Source organism: Crocodylus siamensis, chromosome 5 (assembly GCF_052110815.1).
Source record: "Crocodylus siamensis isolate JL-2025a chromosome 5, ASM5211081v1, whole genome shotgun sequence".
Classification (NCBI taxonomy): Eukaryota; Metazoa; Chordata; order Crocodylia; family Crocodylidae; genus Crocodylus; species Crocodylus siamensis.
Genome location: NC_143399.1, coordinates 48,129,617 through 48,146,589, shown reverse-complemented (window position 1 = coordinate 48,146,589; position 16,973 = coordinate 48,129,617). Strand labels below are relative to the sequence as shown.

The 16,973-nt window shown below is 42.4% G+C and overlaps 1 protein-coding gene and 1 non-coding gene across 3 annotated transcripts in view; both read left to right on the top strand.

Annotated features, from left to right (window-relative positions):
• The window catches only part of COP1 (COP1 E3 ubiquitin ligase), a 204,884-nt gene that overhangs the window by 162,094 nt on the left and 25,817 nt on the right, over window positions 1-16,973 (top strand). The gene's annotated exons all lie outside the window — the stretch shown is intronic.
• On the top strand, window positions 16,454-16,589 carry LOC149864055 (small Cajal body-specific RNA 3). The gene has a single exon (XR_016442826.1).

Below are 16,973 nucleotides of genomic sequence, written 5' to 3'. Positions count from 1 at the left end.
GGTGATGTTGTAATCATTCCCCAAAACTAGTTGCTAGTTGGTGTGCTAAGTTAATTACCAGTCTTGCCAGGAATTTTTAGAGGAATGACTGAACCCAGCCTTCTTTACCAAAATAGCCAGCTTCATTAGTTTCAGATGATCCTTTTCTTAGATTTTATAACTACTGTTCTGAAACAAGAGTGTTGTACACACCTTTCTGGCTTGCCACTTTAGGAAACAAAAATTGACTCAGAGTGGGGGGAGGTGGCTTGCCAAAACTCAGACCATTAATGACAGCGCTGACCATTAAATCATCTTATTTCTTGACAATATCTCGGATTTAATTAAATTTTTAAATAATAACATGCAGTTATTTTACCATTAATTATTAAATGGTATCTTTATTCTGTCATGTATTTGTTTTATTTCTCATAGGATTCTGTATTAGCATACATGAGCTACTCTGGGACATCAACAATTTACAATCATCAGATTGTCTCCCTTACACTAGATTTAATTTAGCTAATTCAGATTATTTCTGAAAGTGATTCGTTACAAATTTTAACTGCTAATTAATTTGGAAGAGTTATTAATATTAACATGATATCTCCCATGTTGTTCCTAAATACCCAGTGCTTATTCAGTGTCCTTCCATAATAACCTACATTATCTAGTCATAGTTCTAGTAACCTGAAAGCTCAGTTTTAGCTTCAGCTATTTTCCAAAAACCTTTCATTCTACTTTGCTATGCTTTGTTTGTAAAAGCTGGGGTTTAAAATCATTTCAAAACTAATTGTTTTTATTTTCAAGTTAAATAGCGGTTTTTCCTTGCAGAATCTTCTGATAGCGTTCTTCAGGTAACAGTTGAGGATTAAAGGATAGAACTATGCTGTTCTCTCTAGTTCCCCTGGCTTCTAAATTTGAGCCTCTTTCTCTAGGTGGTCACATTCAGCAGTAGTGAGCCACTGAAAATGCTTCTAGGGCAACCCCTGCCATTTCCTCATTTTTCAGTGTTTGAGCCCCACAACAGTTGATTCCCTATGATGAAAGATTATACTTTTCAAAAGTGTGCCTTCTCTTTATATTGACATAGCTTCTGGTCTGGTATTATATTACTCTGTTTCCTTCACCTTCATTCCCAAAACGCTGTGGACAACTCCTTGGTGTATAGCACAGTCGGGCGCATGCTTGTGACCTTTCAGGCAGATGAATAACATAGGGTGGGTCTGCTGGCTGGACTGGGACCCATGCTACCCCACCTACCCCCATGCATCAGGATTGGGCCCTGAACGCCTAATGTAATGCAGAGATCTTTGGGAATCCCCACAGGTCAGATGCCCCAGCACCAGGAGCATCTGGCCTGCAAGGTGTGGGCTGAACATCCCTGATATAACAAACTTGGCTCCCCTTTGTTTGTCTCTTGGCCAAAATGCATAATTGATAGTTTCCTATTTGCAGTAATCTAGGAATCATTTCCTGATAAACACATAAACTTAGTTATGTTCACAATGTCTCTGTGTTTCCCCTAGAGAGCCTTAAATGGGTTGGCTGCTCCTCATGGAGTTTATAAACTATGAAGTTTAGATATACCAAGTTAACTAACTCCGGACTAGCAGTTCTCAGCCAGGGTATTGTGGCACCCCAGGATGCTGCGATACCAGCACCACCATCACAGGGAGACACTGTCCTGCACACTGTGGTTTTCAGAAGGCATACAGAGGCTGAACTGGAAGGTCTGTAAGAAAAGCGGCATGCCTGTCTGCATTACGCTACTTTCTGCTGTGGCTGCTTCTCAGTTTGGCACTGCTCCTTCTAAAAACTGAGGAACACAGCACAGTTTCATCCTATGGTGGCAGTAGTGACAGTTCACAGTACTCCCTTGGCCTACCCCCTCCCAGACCTGTGTGTCCTTTTGCCCAACCCTGTCCACCCCGTTGTCACTCCCCAGGTATGGCCTAACACCTCATCCCTGACAGCTGGCCATCCCTGAATTCTCCCCAACTTGCTCCAGGGCTGGAGTTCAGGGGAGATCACCCTGGATAACTAAGGGAAAAAACTTGTCCCAGTGGTTCCAGATTCCCACCAGTTACCTGGAGCCGTGTGTGGGGAATCAGCTGCTGCACTAGGCCAGGCAGAGCTAGGGCAACGGTCCCTGCCAGTGGCCTGAAGGGGTGAATGTAATATAATTATAATTATATAGTCAGTTGATAACAATAATACAATGATAATGCTTGTTATACTCTTCATAATTTTTTTTTTTTTTTTAAATGGGGTGCTGCTAATTTCTGAGAAGTTTTGGAGTGTCTTCAATCTAAAAAGGTTGAAAATCATTGTTCTAGATTAGGGGTGAGGAATTAGTTTGGCTTGAGGGCTGCTTAACAACTTTTGGTGACCTGTCCAGGGCCACAAGGGTAGCCCCATCTCTTGAAAGGTGCTCTGCCACCTGATCGCCATCTTCGGACCAGAAGTCCCTGTGACAGAATGCTACCTCTGTCTCTCCCCAAAAACTCTGCTGTGTGACAATTCAGTTAACATGGCTCCTGCAGAGGGGAGACATCCCATCTCTTTAGGTAACCTGAGTTGGATACGTTCCTGAGGGAGGGGGGAAACCTGCTCCCTCTGCCTACTTGACTGGTATCACATACCTGGGTGAGGGGCTTATGCTCCCTATTGTTCCAAGCAATGCCAACCTGACTGGGAGGAGGCTAGAGACCCTGCCAGTCTACCTGGCAACCAGTGATGTATTTCAAATTGGCTGGCTGGCAGCCAACAGGTCCTGGTCTCCATTGGACCAGATAAATGAGATCATAAGGTCTCTATAAGTTAAGGACTGCCCAGGAGGAGGAGCAGTAGCCATGATGAAACTCAGAGAGAGAAGAGGTAGACCATCTGAAACTTGCTCTGTCTCTTGAAACTCTTGATCAGTGAACTGCCTGCCTCCAGAGGGAATCTCCTTCTGCCTCTGGATGATTCTCGTGAGTGAGCTACCTGAGATCTAACTAGATGTATATCTTGCAGTAATTCAGATACATGATCAAAGGCTACCCAGCCATGCCTGTTTTCTCCATGGGATTTCTCTGATATTGCTCTACCCTGTACCCTATTCCAAACCTACTCCTTGTAACCAATAAAGTTCTCCTTTGTAGCTAGCATGGGAGACTTATTGGGAGTGGGTCTGGATTATGCTTCGGGGGTCCACTTGGTTTGGCTGACTAAGGGAGACCACTGTTTGTGCTTCAGACTGAGAGAAATACCCCAAGTTCTTGAAGTGGGGTAAGTACCCTCAAGGGCTACTAGGCCTGCGTTTCCCAGGGGGCATAGATCCAGAATCGGTCCAGACTGTGGGTGGTGGCAGTGTTACTGCCGGGTTAGTGGGTGTGCTCCAGGAAGGGGGTCAGCCAGATGTGAGGCACCCGCCAGGGAGGCACTTGGATCTTGGAAGGTGGTCGGGCTCAATGGGGAGGGTGGCTCAGCACAGGAGCACCCCCTCCTGGCCCACCACAGTCCCACCTCTAATTCCTGAACTGTGCCACCAGAAGTCCCTCCTCTTGCCCCTGGAAGTACTGGGGGGGGGGGGGGGGATTGCCATCCTGGAACCAGAAAAAAAGCAAATCATATTTGAAAAATCAAACATTTACTATAAAATTATTTTAATTTTACTTCAAAAATATTTTTGTCCTGATTTACATGTATATGCACTATGCAAAACAGGCTATTGCATACTAGCTCAAAATAAAGTCTTACTCTTGGGTATTGTGAGGGGGGGTGGGGGGATTTGTTGGGGGGTGGGAGGCTTGGGGATGTGAGGTGGGGGGGTGAAAGTCGGCATGTGGGGGACTTTTGGGTGGGGGTGGGGGTTGGTAGGAGGTGGGGGTGGGGTTTCTGCCACCAGTGGCTTCAGCAGGCAGCTGGTCCTCAGTGTTCATGGCCCACAGCAGGCAGAGCCCCCTGGTGGTGTGCGGCTCTGGCTGAGTCCCAAGAGCTGCCCATGGCATCAAGGAGCCAGCTTGGCCCAGTCCGCCTTCGACCCAGACCAGGCTGGCTCTCTGCCAGCACGTGAGGCTGTTGGCATTACAGCTGTGAGCTGCACCTCATTGGGTCAAGCCAGCTCCGTGCCTCCGTGTGGAGCTTCTGGCACTGAAGGCAGAAACTCCCCTCCTCACTGCCCAGCTATTCAATCATGTGCCATCTTGCTTGGTGCCTCCACATGGGGCTCCCAGCTGGAGTGCTGGGAGCCTCTTGGAGGTGGAGGCACAGAGCCTGCCTGGTCGTATATTGTGCTGCCTCTGAAAGCCCATCTCCTGCTCACTTTCAGAGGAGCAGTCACAGGCCAATAATAATTATTTCTTGGAGGGGCCCTGCAGTCCAAATAGAACAGCTTGGCAGGCCAGATCTAGCCTGTGGGCCATATTTTGTCCACCACTGTTCTAGATGGTGGTTGCCAACTCTGTTTTACACTCTGTCCTCTCTGACCACACTAAGATAGCTCTGGCTTTGTGTAAAAGCTTATCAACTTCTAGAACGTTCACTTAAGCAAATTCTTTTACTAATGTATCTTTGCACTTCTGAATAAAATATTTTCCCTGAAATTTATTTAACTCCATTCTGTTTTCTTCCTATTTCTTAAGACTTGCAGGGGTTCTATATTGACCTCATTTTTTAACAGGAAATATTAAATCTAATCTTTTTTAAATAAGACCCAAAGCATCACAGATGGCATTGGAGATTTGATTTGAGTCTTTTAATGTTCTTAAATTGGAAATGTAATAGTGTGTAACATTTACATGGGTATGTTGCTTGAGCATATGATTTTTGCATGTGAAGTAATTTCCACATGGCAATTTCTTGTCTTCAGAGAAACTCAGTGAAATATCTTTGTACATTAGTACATAATGTATGTTAACTATGTGCAGTGAACATCTCCTTTTAGATGCTCATGTTTCAATTCTATTTTTACATGAATAAAAGAGAATTAAGCAAAGAAAATGCTCAGCTCACTACAACAGCACTTTATTCATCATTACCACCACAGGAGTCCAACTCTTGAGACTTACATGAGAATATCATACTCTATTATTAGTGTTTCACTCCCTATCTTGGAATTTCAGTGTTTTGACACTTCAATCAATGTGCAAGACCCTCTAGATAATGTGATTATGCAAATTTACAAGATTTAGCAGGAAGTGTTTCATTTATATTTAATCTGGCTTTATATATCGATACATGTCAGATATGTCTAACATATCAGAAGTGTGTGTGTGTCTAACATCCGGGGTATGTTTGCATGTGTGTGCTTCCATTGATCAGTCTTTCCCCAGTTCTAGGACGACTTTGAGGTTTTTCACTGCAGAAGTTGCTGGCATAAATGGGTCTCAGAACTGACATAGTTCTTTCTACCAGTAGTGACAGCAAGTAGTAGTTCTTGCTACCACTACTGGCTGTGCACAAGGATGAATGGTGTGTCAGTTTGTTTTATCTCTTTCTGAAGCTTTTAACTATTTTATGAATAAAATGAATATCCTCACATCACCCTTTTCTTTGTGTCAAAATCATTTTGAGGGAGGCAGGGTGGAAACTGTACCACAGCATTTATTTTGCTGTTTCAGGGCTGGCGTTAAGTGATTATATTCACGCCTGATTGTGGCCCTTCCTTTTCTGGATGGATGTTAATTGATATACCTTTTATCAGTAGTGTGAGGACAAGAATGATTTCATTAGCATTCTGATCTGTCCTACCCCCAACACTGCAGCACTCCAGACTCTTTCCAGTTTGCATTTGATCTTTCCAGGCTTATGAAGGGCATGAATTATTTTTCAGGTCTTTAGTTTCAGGTCTACATTCACAAGTTTTTTGTCTCTTTTTTTTTTTTTTTTCTTTCACTTCAAAAATAATTACAGTCACTGGTAAAGGTTCTGCTCGATCACTAAGGCTAAGGACAGAAGTTGCACATAAAGCGGTTTAAGTGATCGGAAACTGGTTTAAACCTGTATCGAAACAGAAGTTCAGTGCACATAAACCACTTTCAAAATGACCAAAACCAGTTTAAGATGAATCTCGTTGGCTGTAGTATCAGACTTAGCTGATTTAGGTCAAACCAGTTTATGGAACTTCTGTCCCAGATCCCTTCCTGGTTCAAGTTAACTCAGTCCCCTAACATCCCAGGGTGCCTTGCAGCCCTGGGCTATGCTGCCTGCTCCAGTAGAGCAGGGGACTACCTTACCACTGCTCCTTAGCCTGTTTCCTGCCTGTATCTGTCAGCCCATAGGGATGGTGGGGCAGCAGTACAGACCCCCAGGCCCCCATAGCCAGGGCCTACACAGCACATGGGAGGAGGGAAAGCCCCTGTGATGGGGGGGGGGACGACGACACACTTTTCAGACCCTGGCAGTCCCCTCCTCTCATCCCTCCCCATTCCCAGCAGCTGATTGCTTCAGTGGCTGCCACAGGAGGAGGGAAAAGTAGTCTTCCTGGCCAGGTGCCTGCCCATGCAGCCCAGCATGGAGGCACCAGGGAGCCCCTGCCTCAGGGGGGCTCCACCCAGCCCCAGGTAGTTGAGGGAATTTTTCCCCTCAGGAACCTTACCTTAGCCCCTGCAAGTCTCAGACAGTGCCAGGGAGTGGAGGGAAATTCTCCTGCTCCTCTGCAGCTGGTTTTGCCTTAGCTGCCGTGAATCTGAGGCAAAACTAATCCTGGGGAGCAGAGGAATTGGGTTTGGAATAGGGTTACCATACATCTGGGTTTTCCCAGGCATGTCCTCTTTTGGCCCCCTGTCCTCATGTCCAGGTGGGTTTTTAAAATCCTAGTAAGTATCTGGGTTTTTGCTTTGTCTCTGAGCTGTTTGTGCCTGGGAGAAGCAGATGCTTGGGGCTGGAAGCAGCGGGCAAGGTGATTGGCTGTCAGGGATCATGTGCTCTGCGCACAAGCCTCAGCAAGTAAGTGCGTGTGTGTGTCTTGGTGTGGGTGTGCACACAAGTAGTAGTTGTGTGGGCAGCAGAGCTGAAGGGACAGGGGGCTCTGGGTTGGGAGTGGGAGGCGGGGAGCTGCAGGTTGGGAGTGAGGGGTACCAGCAGGGCTGGGGCTTAGGAGTGAGGGGGGCAGAGGCAGGGCACAGCCGTATCACCGTTTCCCCCCACTCCCTACCTCCATCATACCCCTCCTCTTGGTTCAGCCTCAGACTTTTTGACTGTCTGTACTTAACCTAAAAATTGCATAGGGATCTTTGCATTTTAGTGGGGGGGGGGGGCTTTGAATAAAACAGTATTTACAGCCACAGAGTTCACTAATTCATTACCAGTACAGTTCTACCAATACCAGCGAATTTTACTTTTGTTGTAAAATTTTTATTTAATTTTTTTAATTTTACAATAAAAAAATTGCAAAGCATTTTTTTCAATTTTTCAGCTGTTTTCTAACTATTAATGAATCACCTGTTGGTAGAAATCTTTGAATGCTGTTGACATTATAGTTTCAACTGTTGATCCCTCTGAAGGAGCTTCATTTCTAATGAATTATAGTCTATTACTAATATGAACAGGGATCTGAGAGCGTTACTTTTATCTCCCAGTATGTAGATATGAAAACTTCCTAACAAACTGTGATGCTACAGTATATGCTGTCAATGTTGTAACAGAAATATCTCAATTTTAGCATGAACCGGACAGAGGTGGTGTCTCTTCTTTTGAAACTCTGGTACTTTGAAAATCAGTAGTTCCTTATTAGACAAAGAATGTACTTTATCTATTATAAAATCTAGTCTTCAATTTAACCACAAGAGCCAGAAAATTCAAAGATGAAGCTAAAGCATTGTCCATTAGTCTACTTTATACTGTAATGTTACAAGCTATAATACATAATATAAGAATTTATAAGTCGGGTAATCTTTCATATAAACTGTATCCCAAGCAATTTTATGAATATCAAATATTTATACCACAGTAACATCCAGAGACTCTAGCCGAACGCTGCACAAGTAGACAGTCCCTGCTCCGTAGTGCTTTTTAAATTTCAAAATTGTTATACAAATATAATTTTTATCCTTTCCACAACCTCCCAAGATAATTTCCACTAAGCCTCTTGTTCTCAGGAGTTGATGCGTCAGCTAGTGAACTTCAGATTATTTAATCAGTATGTTAATTACCAGGGCATCTTTAGATTGGGTTTCAGGTAAATATCCAAAAATGTGGATATTTATCTTACAGGTACATAATTCTGCACTCCCTTTCCCAAGTACCCTGGTTTTCCTTAACGCATGCCTTTGAGGAACAAGGAAGCCCAGACATTTGTTAACCTGTCTCGAACATCTTTTGAAGGTAACAAAGTATATTTTCTTGCTCCTCTACAGCACCTACAGGCTGCATCCTCTCTGCAAGTTTTCCTCTTATAGATCAAGTGATTTGATTTCATTTTCCTTTACGTACATGTCGTGTCATCTCTTCTGTAATGTTGATTCCCCTTTCATCATTATCATCATCATCTCTGTTCCCTGTACCTCTGAGCTGGAGAGTCTGGTGTGAAAGGGAGTTGTCTCTACCACAACAGTGGATCTCTGCAAGAGCCAGCCAAGCAGTATGGGCGTTCTGCCTACTGTCCCTGCACAAGTAGAAACTGGTTTGAAAACAAGAGGCAGGTGTTAGACCAGTAAGGGGATCAGGAATGAAATGACAGTGTCAAGGAAGACTGGAGTAAGTCCAGGAAGCGGGGGGCGGGGGGTGGTTTGGTTTTTTGGGCTTTTTGGTTTTTGTTTTTTTTTAAATGAGGCTATTTTTAAACTTTATTCTGAACATGTTGGGGGGTGAATGTTGTCCTGGAACATTTATAACAGAGATAAAGCCTTTGGCTTCTTTGCAAGAACTTGAGTTAACAAATACATATGCATTTATTTTTCTTTTCAGACACCAGTATGTAACATTAATAATTAATGACATTTTAGGCATCTTTTAAAATCAGACATCTGTTACTAGGTGGTGAAGAGGTCATTCAGACCTCTAAGCTTCTTTCCCAATCATGTCTTTTTGATCTTGACCTATGTCTATTTATATAGGATCTTGGAACACCAGTTTCTTGCAGATGCAGCTTAGAGAGACTGGCTACAGGCATGTATAACTTTAAACTGCTGTAAAAATAGAGGGGGGAATTGAGTTAGCACCCTGGAAGTGCCAGTGATGCAACTGTTACCTGTTCATGCTCTTGTAGATACAAGAGAGCTAAACTGCTGCAATTTTAACTGTGAATTAAATAGTTACAAGAACTTTGTGTCACTCATGTTACAGGAACACAGATCTAAATTGCCTTTTAACCACTTATATCAATATCATTCCTTACTGATCTGTTGCCTCCATCTTTAAGAAAAGTAAAAAATTAACATCTTAACAATTCATCTTTTTACTTGAAATGATTTTTTGGTGGATTACAATCAAGAAATGTACTTTAAGCCTGACATTTTGTTAAAATTTTGCAGAGTTACAGTAATTTTTTCAGAAGTATTCATTCTTGACCTAGCTGTTCATAGGCTTACCATATTTCTAGTTCCAAAAAAAAGGATACCTGTCAGGGGGACACCTAACTCCTGATCTGCAGCCTCCCATCCCTGCTGCTGTCCCTGGGTCTGTATCCCTGGCCCTGCCAGTGCCCCTCACTCCTGACCCACAGTCCCTCACACCCCCAGGCCATGCTGGTGCCCCTCAATCTCAACCCACAGTCCCTTGCCCTTCCCGGGCTATGTTGGTGCCCCTCACTCCTGACCATCGGCCTCCTGCTCCCTCCAGACCTGCAGGACAGGGCCCCTAGCTGCCCCGATCCCAGCCAGGCCACAGTGCAGTGGCTCTGATTTGTGCAGGTAGCAGAAAAGCAAATCCCGCCCCAGCGCAGGTGGGAGGAAGGAGGGAACACCTGTGGCACCTCCCACCCTGGCCTGGGGCTCCTGCGCTGTGCCAGGTAGCTGAGCCACATCCTCCTCTCCCCCCTTCTGCGGGCAGTGTCTCCTGGCCTGCCTGGCTCTGCGGGCACAGGCACCAGCCCCAGTGCTGCTGGCCCAGCCACAGAGCTTCCTATTTCCCTCAAAGGGCTCCCCTGCTCCCTGCCTCTACTGGATGGGCAGGTGCCTCCCCCCCCCACCCCAATCCCTCCTGCCACAGCCTGAGCACCCAGACACTGTGCTTTCCCCAGTGCCATCCCCTCCGCACTCCCGTGCCCCCCCACAAATGTACCTGTATCCAGCAGCCAAGGCTGCTCCCATGACCCTGCCTGGCTGCATGCCGACCATGTGTGGGTGTGTCTTGCCTCCAGTTGCCCTCCCACTAGTGGGGTGGAGCAAAATCCCGGACATTGGTTCAGATTTCAAAAAACTGCCCAGACAGAGACTGGAGGGTCCAAAAAGAGGACATGTTCAGGAAAACCTGGACATGTGGCAACACTACCTCCTACTGAAGCCAGCTTTGGGATCTAATTCTGCTCTCCTATCAAGGAGTTTTGAAAAGCCCACTGTTATTGCACTACTGCTACATTTGTTTAAACGCTGCATTTTAAAAATTTATTTATCTCCTAACAGATGGCATATCTGCTACAGCAAGCATAGGTGCAATAAATGGAATTAACTTTTACATTCTTATCAGTTGGGTGCTTGTTCAGATGGGGTATACTTACCTGTCAAAAGTCACAGAAGGCCACAAACATTTGACAAGCACAGTTGTTCATGAATTGCATCAGCTGTCATCATAATTAGACTTCACCATTAACGTCATTTTAATATTTTATGTTGTGTAAATGAGGCGGAGAAATTATGAACTGGTTTTTTTTTTCTCCTAATAGACAGCATTTTAAAATTGATCAAGGCATTTAACCTCTAGATGAAATGGGAAGTGCCAGAGCAAAAGCATGCTCATATCTAGCTTTATAGGTGCAAATACTTTTGTTTATATACAGTAGGTTTCTTCTGAATCCATCACCCTGGTATAGGCTGTGAAATCCATGGTATCAGCACATTCCCTGTCCTGTCATGGTATGGATACAAAAAGATCAAAATGGTCTAGAATCTGGTACCTTCAGAGTAGTTTTAGGTCAATTGAGTTGCCCAGTCTTGAGCAATAAAACCCTGAGCATAGTTGATTTATTAAACAATGCATTCAGTTCATTTTTCTGTTTAAGGGTTAACTTTTTAGAGGCAAATCTTCCTTTTCCTTGATGGTTACCTTGACCTAATTACTATTTTTGATAGTAGCATTCTCAACCTGCCATATACAATAAACCATGGCCCTGGCCTTGAAAAGGCATAGTGTCTTAATTGAAAGCATTTGAACAGGTTAAGCCTTTTAACTAAAGAAAAAATCAGTATGGAAATAAATTAAAACAGTTTTTAATATCTGTTTTATAAAGGTATGAATTAAAGGTATCATGCAGCTGGAAGCCAAGTTTATTTTAAACTGTTTGAAGCTTGAATTGAACCAAATTAATTCATAAAATAGTGGCTCCCTATTATTATTATTATTATTTTTTTTTTTAAAAACCCTGTCCTAAATGTTACCAATTAGATAACTTAACAGGATCATGTAGCAGGCTTGTGTTGTGCTTTTTCAGTATTTGAGTAATCGCTTTTATAATTCTAAAAAGAAAATAATGCTCAAGCTACTTCAGTCTTTACTTTTTCTGTATATCCTAGTCAACTAATCTGACTCATGCTCTGGGTTGCTAAACATAGAGTGAACCCAACTCTGCATTACCAGAGATTTAGAATATTGAGGTTTTGTAACTCATTTCAATATGTTTGAAGTAATGCAGTCTGGGGAGCTGGCAGAATAGACGACAACATTGTTTCCCACTTACTCATAGTAATGAGAAATACTGAAAGAAACATAAGTAGTATTATATGTACTGTGGGGAAGGATTGGTTCAGATCCATAAAAATTCCTTTTACCTGCAATCTGCCGATAGCATACAAATGAAATGCAGAGGAAGAAAGAAGTGATTGCACCCTTCCTCAAGCATCCTTTAAGCAGAGCCTTGCATTTTAGCCAAACCTCAAAGTGTGAATCTGGCATAGATCTCCACCCCACCCCCCACCCATGTCTGGCCTTGTCAGCTTGATTGCCTGAGACCATGTTGCACATTGTTAATGAAAGACTTGTGCAGTTGTCTGCCCTGGCTGAGTTTGTGATCTTCTCCTGTCTGTTGCATATTGGAAAAACTTTCTGGTTTATAAAGCATATGCTTGTGGAAAGTACTACATCTCTTCAGAGTAAAATATTCTTTATTGCAATTGGAAGTGATTAGTGCTTTCATTTCCATGCATTGTTTCAGAACTCATTGGCTTGAACATACCAAGAGCCAGAGTTATTTGTGCAGGCAGTGGTAAAAGGAGGGAAGAAATGAGCTGAGTGTAAAATAAAGCAGCAATTTTGTACTTAGGTTTATTTTGCATTTTGCTTTCTATTTTCATTAGCAGAAAATTGTTTGACAAAGTTAACAACTCAAATTTGAGTTTACATTGTAAAACCTTTATTCTGCATTGTATTGAAAGACCTATGCAGAGTTGATGGAACACGGGTATTAACAGCTTGTTGCAAAACTAAAATGTTTCACTAGCAACAATGCACATAATGTGGATACTTTAGCAATTAGACTTTTTCACGCATCATGATTTACTCGCATTGTACGTTAACCAGTATTCAGCTAATGTAGATAGCTGTGCTGATACTTTTTATTTATAACAACTAAAATGTTCCTTTATTTCTTTATGCTTTTATATTTGCAGGTGAATGTGCAGTTTTAGTTGGAAAGAGTCATAGTTCATCAACCATGTTGTAAAAGCTTTCTCACAGATGTAGTTCTCACAGTATACCACTGTCCGAACCAGCAGTATGTCTCCCATTTTAATCCTGAGCCCAAGACAGGCTATGAATGGGTGTAGCGTTTGTGCCAGAAGAGCCTTTCTCCTGGCACAGAAAGAATGTACAGCCATTCAAGATGTTTTTGCAGAAGAGGACTGGCTCTCCCATGAAAAAATAAGAGCCCCTTTAGTGAGGAAGATTTCTCTTCTCCCACACCAGCTTGAATGGCTTTATTTCTCCCTGTGGTGGGAGTCCTCTGTCTGCCGTTGAACAGATGCAAGTGACTCCAAGTCTGTGTGATGAGTGCAGAGGCATACCCCTGGAGCTCAGGTCAAGCCACACAGGAATGCCCCATCCTGACAGTTTAATCAGCAAAATGGGATTTGGAGGCATTTTCCCACAGCTAATCCTGTCCTGCAGGTCTGGGATGGTTTCAACTGAGATGGCATCTGCCTCCTATCCCATGTGCATCTTTGGGTCACCCCCAAACACAGTACAGAGGGAATTCTGCAACAGCTGGATCCCTCCCAGACCTGACCAGGTCCAGCTGCCACTACCTCCCATCTCTTGCACAGACTGTGGTGACTCTGGTCTGGGCAAGGTGCAAAAGCCAGAGACTGTCTCTCAGCTGAAGATGGCCTATCAGCCATAGGGGTTATGTGGAGAGTGAAGGAGCAGCTTCCTATCACCCCCTAGCTGGGGAGCTCACCTTTTGAGGTCATTTGTTGCTATCTAGCCAGAGGGCTGGAACACCTTGTACACTCCCCCTCTCACCACATTTTCAAGTGCTAAAATTGAACTCCTGTCCTGTCCATAAGCTTGCTCAAAACATCACAGTCCTGTCCTGCAATAGCCCTATTATTCCAGTAATATTTGATAATACCAGTGTTCCAATAAAGAAGAGGTCCCAAGTAACAGTGTAGTCTAGTGTACTGAAGATAAGTCTGGGACTTGGAACTTCTGTTTTGTTTTTTCATTTTTTTTTAAATCCCAGTGTTGCCACCAACTTGCTGGGGGATTTTGAACTGACTTACCTCATCTGTGCTTCAGTTTCTTCATCCATAACCTCAGTCCTAGAAGTGCTGAGAAGACTAATTTTAGTGCAGAGCTTTGAAACTGAAGATTTTGGAAGTGCTACTACGCAGACCATACCACTTTTGCGTGGTGGTTTTTGTAGCATAGACAAGTGCACACTGAGTGAGGTTGAGACCAATAAATGAAGGCCACTTAATGAATCTAAATTTGCACTCACAAACAAAAGTTAATGAAGTATGCTAATAGGCTGTGTTATATTTCCTCCTTTTTTGCCCCTCCCCACCCATGATACTGTATGCTGCACATATGAGATGGGGCTATATAGATGCATGTCAGTTACACCCACATTGAAAGCTATGGTCTACAGTTGTTACCTAATCATATCAATTAATAACTATTTATCTTTTCTATTACTGATTAAAAACACACATCAGTTCATTATGAATTGAAATCAATAGTATTCAGTCCTGATAGAACACACAGTTCCTTTTCTCTTATACCCGTTGTGCTTTGTCCCATCTTTCTTACCATCTCTGTTAATGTGTTTTGAAATGCTCTGAGGAATCAGCAGCCTGATAAGATAGCAATGGATAATTGCCATTTGCTTCAGCTTCAGTCACCATGACTTCTGTTGAGGAGTAAATCAACAGCAACAGCTGTGTAGTAGGAATATTTAAAGGGCAGTAGTCCAAAGGGGATGAAAGAGATTAGACAAATAATCAAATACAGGAGGGCTGCTGCTTCTTTCACCCTCTACCCCCTACCCCACAGCTTCTTCAAGTTTGCTTTTCTAATATTAATGCAGCTGAAGGATATAAATTCATACTGTGCCTCAACACAGTTTCTGTTCACTTGTATCATTGAGGCACAAATGGTTGATTATTTTTCTCCTTATTCAATTGAATATTTTTAAGATTGCCTTTTGCTTTTAGAATCTGTTAGGCTAATGCATTTCGCTTATTGTTGGACTCCTTTTTTGTTTATTAGTTTTTATTAATCTACAGATACTTTCAGAATGACATCACGTTAAAGTAATTTCAATTTCAGATATCTGGAAATGATATTTTTTTTTTTTTATATCGACGGTGCAAAAATAGCTTCAACTGTAGCAAAAGCATCCACTATAAGGGAAAGACTTCTTCGCTTGTCCTGTGTATTAGGCTTAAAGATAGCATCATCCCAACTGTTGAGACCTAGATTTCCTATTCCTTGCTCTCAATGCAGATTAATCGGTGTCGAGACTTAATACAGGACAAAAAAGATTGAGTTGTCTGCAAACAGTGATGTTAACAGTGATGTGCATTTCCTTTTTGGTCCTACTATCCTAAGAAATTATCAATTTCTACAAACTTCTATGTTTCTACCTTTTACAATATGTTCGAAATAGTACTATAAGTAGGCTTTTTTGGTTTATTACCTTCTGTATGTGTTTAAAAACCAATGTACCTCCTATTTGACAAAAATAATTACATTTTGGGACACGGTTAAGATGTGGCATGGTACAGGTTATTAGGCAGGCAGAAATTATTTTGATGCACACAAAACAGGGCTCACTTTGCCTATAAAGACTGCTGGCAGCTGAAAAATCTGTCACCATTAGGTCACAACTATTTTTGTGACTTTGCTGGAATTGGAAGTCAAGTGTATTAATGCATTTATTTTTCATGTTTGGGACCTGGATTCAAATCCTGGCTGGGAAGAATTAGCAAATGAGAACAGGCAATCCATATTTAATAGATGGTCTCTGTTTGGGAGGACTCCAAGACTGCTCTACTAGAGTGTGGTGCAGGACAGAATCAAAGAATAGACTTACTGTATAAAAGCATTAATTTCCTTTAGCTAGCATGATTTTTTTTCCCTCAAATTTTCACGTGCAGTGAAATTTGCTTATAAAAACATATTTTTCAGATGCAATCTATTTATTAAAATCCCTTGCTTCCGAAGTTTATGAACATAATCATATGAAGTACTTAGTGTGCTCAAGTACCACCCTTTGTAGTTTACAGAATTACTCCAGTAAAGATTCCCAAACTGTAGTGTATGAGTTGATGCCACATTAGTTTCTTACCCAATAGTTTTCTATGAAGGTCATCCATGGACCAATAATATTGGGAGCTGCTAGAACTCACGTCACATGTATACTCTTTTAAGAAAAATAGTGAATATTCAATGGTGTTGTTGTAAGGAGGTTGGCAGTAAATTGCTTGCTGTTCTACATGGTTTCAAGAAATAGCCCCAGCCAGGAAATCTTTGGGCCTGATGAGTACTTCTGCTAGCTTGACTGAAAATGCACTAAACTTTAAAACTATTTTTAATAGCAAGACCAGTAAAGGAGATGTGAGTTCCATGTGTAATGCCATTATGTATGCCTATAGTGTGTTCATCCTTCACTCTGTGCTCTTTACAGTCTGTCTTTTCAACAGTGGCTATAATGGTTTTGACCTTCTGCATTAAACTTGCCTGCTTAATGATATTTTCTATTACTGTATCTGAATCCTTTTTTCTTCAGCTTATTTCCATGTGTTAAATTATGTTTAATTTAGGATTTGTTGCAGTCAGAAGTCTGTGATAAAAATGATCATGTAACAAAAAGCCTTTAATAATGAAACTTACCAGAACTGGAAGCTGTAGGGACCAACCCTGTGGACAAATGAAATATATTTGTCTGCAATTGCAGTCTTCCTAGAGTAAAGTGGAGGTCTCTGTCTGGTTTAAGACAGCTAGCTAAACCTGATCGTTCCCCTCCACACATTTGCATACCTGTTATGTAAACCTGCACCCCACTCCTGAAGCTCTCTCTACCAGTATTGTATTGTTACAACTTATCTGCAGTGGAACAGAGGTGCAGGGAATGGCACTGATCAGGCTTCCTCCTGGAATTGTAGGAGTTACGTATAAATGGCCTGTAGAACTCAGCCCATTTTTAGACGAGAATATACTCCCAGTAATACAGTGTTGTGAAAAAATGCTGCTCCTTTTTTTAAGGAGCTTGTTAGGCTAAGTGAACTGGCTTATTTTAGTCAGTAAGTAAGGCATGGTGCACATGAATGGAACAAGCCTACATATCAACATATCTTGCTCTAAATATTCTTGAAGTATTGTTGCTTATAAGCAGTAGCAACAGTAGCCTTCAGCCA